The sequence below is a fragment of the Streptopelia decaocto genome (genome assembly GCF_964273445.1).
Source record: "Streptopelia decaocto genome assembly, chromosome: 17".
Taxonomy (NCBI): Eukaryota; Metazoa; Chordata; class Aves; order Columbiformes; family Columbidae; genus Streptopelia; species Streptopelia decaocto.
Genome location: NC_138672.1, coordinates 4,998,953 through 5,001,624, shown reverse-complemented (window position 1 = coordinate 5,001,624; position 2,672 = coordinate 4,998,953).

The window sequence follows — 2,672 nt, the reverse complement described above, 5'->3', positions numbered from 1 at the left end:
CTGCCCGATGTAGCTGTTCCCTTTGGAGCTGAGCTTTGACAGTGCCTCGCACAGTGGTGCCTGGATCTTTGGTTTCCAACAGGATATAAATCGATGTGTCCTGATTTCCAGAGAAGCTGCCACCGGTGGAAACAGCAGCTGATCTCTGCCATTGAGACTGTGGGTCTCCTTTCACTTTGGTGCCCAATTTGAGGCCTCTGACAGTTAAGTGTTCACCTCATTCTTTATTCCCGTCCTTATTTTGCACTCAAGTCATTACTCAGGCTGCCTTCAGTGGCTCCAGCTAAAGGAGATTTTAAGCTAATGCAGAGAAAGCAAGTGAGAACAAAGATCACAGCAAGAAAAGTGGTACTTTGGCATGTTCACATAACAGCTACTTTGTCAGGTGGAACATGACAGTTATTGTAGGAATCTCTTCATAAACCCTAATACACACTCAATTATATACTCTTAAGATTCCCTTTTTGTTCCATGTCATCCATCTAAAGAAGCGTCAGATGGAGAAAGACAATAATCCACAGAGACCCCAATTCATTTTATCTCCATACTCAGGGATAGTTATTAATAGCAGAGCTGCTGGTTAATTGTACGTGTCCTGTTACAGGAGATCAATCACACAGAGAAGAGCTGGAAAACAACTCAGTGTCATTTTACATAGAACTGTTTAGTCAGGGCTACGCTCGTGTCCTTGCTGGACTCGTACAACCTTTTGCGGCTGACCTGTCCTAGAAACATCGCTTCCCTCCTTGAATTTACAGCTAATTCTTGTCTGTCTGCGCAAGCTGGCGTTATACTTTTGGGTTGTAGTGTAGACACAATGTGAGGGGACTGGGCTTGCAACACTGATATGCACAGCCTTGAAATCTTCTATATTAAAAGAATAGGAAGAAAAAGCCAAAGGGCTTTTCCAGTGCAAGAGGCTGCAGACAACATGGTTCTCTCCTGCAAGCCAGCAGCAGGAGGAGGAAAGGGAATGTGCAGTAGATAACAAACAAAACTAATCACTCTGCTATTAAAAAATCACCTGTCTTTTATTTAGGATCACTTAAAGTTCCTAGGCAGGGATATGGATCATATTGCATGAGATGCTGCACAGACATACAAATTAGACTTCAGGTTCTTAGGTTCTTTTATTTTTTTTTTTTTAATATAAATAATAACTCCACAATGAAATCAGTTGTGAAAAAGCAGATGAGAGGAGCCTCATGAAAGACTCCATTTCCACCTCTCAGCTGTGTCACCAAATCCTAGTCCAGTTTCCATCACTTCCAGCTCTCAACAATCTTCACAGGCTCTTGAAATGAACAATAACTTCCATCACCACATCGTAAAGGTTAATCTCCCCTTCAAGCAATGATCTTCCTAAGAATGATGAGTTTACTTTTAAGGGATAGGTCCTAGACAATAAAGCTACAACTTACACTGCTGGGCTGAAGACAGATTTCAGACAAACAAGGCTCTGTCTCCAGTGACGGATTCATTCAAATCCAGAGAGCTGGATTTGAAAGAAAAATTCAATAAAGCCTTCTTGATTTTCTCCTTTTCTGCCCATTAAGTTGTCACCAGATACCTTAATTAGATATTGTTATTAACAAGAACGTAACACACAAATTAGACCTATTCCATGCTTCATCTCATCTGGCCAGCAAGGTAATTTTACCCAAGTGTGTTCTCTAGAGGGCATGGGGTCTGCTTTATCTATTCTCCTCATCTCTCAAACAGCTCCAGATCTGGGCCCCAATTCTGCTGGGCATTTGAGCATGAGCTTTGCTCTAAATAGGCATGATGGTGAAATTAGTGTTTCACTGGGTTCAAATATTTAGCAAAGACTTCTGTGTCTCAACTTGAAACCAAGACATCCAAAATCGTACGTAAAATGTGGCTGCTAGGACCCCAGACTAAAGAATTCTTTTTTCTGAGCCATACACCTGCAACCTGGTTTTGCAATACAGATATAAGGGTGAGCTAATTTTTATCCTGACACAGAGTGAGATGTATACAGGCTCTGAAATGCAAATATAATTTAGCTTCATTTCATGGAAATATGCTGGCAAAACCTCATTTTGAGTGGGGCAGCACTGTGCACCACCTGCAAGTTCAGTTCTGACCTTGCTTCATACCCCCCAGCAGTGGTCCCATGGGTGGTAGATAAAGCCTGTCCCCTGTCCTCTCTGCTTTGAGCCTTGTGTCCAGGTTGGCTTCTGTGCGGGTTGGATAATAAAATTGGATGGAGCAGTCAGACGTGGCTCCATTTCTTACACCTCCCACAAGGATGTAAAGAAGTCTCCAAGCACCAGGGAGAGGAAAGACAGACCCTCAGAGCACAATGAGAAAATAAGTCAAGTGGTCTTGTCATGTCAAAGGGAACAGAGAAGCACCATGTGAATAGGAGAAGTGGGTTGACTGAATGCTGGTTCAAGCACTACAGCACTGGGGCCACTGGCTGTAAACCAATTCAGAGCTGGCCATAAATGTGTATGTGTTTGGGAGACTTGTGTGTCCTGCCACAAAACCAGACTCCCAGAAAGGCTGCCAGCCGCCCTCCTGCCCTGGCCTTTTTCCACAGAGCCACTTCCATCTGTCCATTCTTTGAAAAGGTTGTGGTGCCACGGCCCCAAAGTCCTGGGGGTTGACCTTTTCTGGAGGGAACAAATAGTGACACTCCGAGGTTC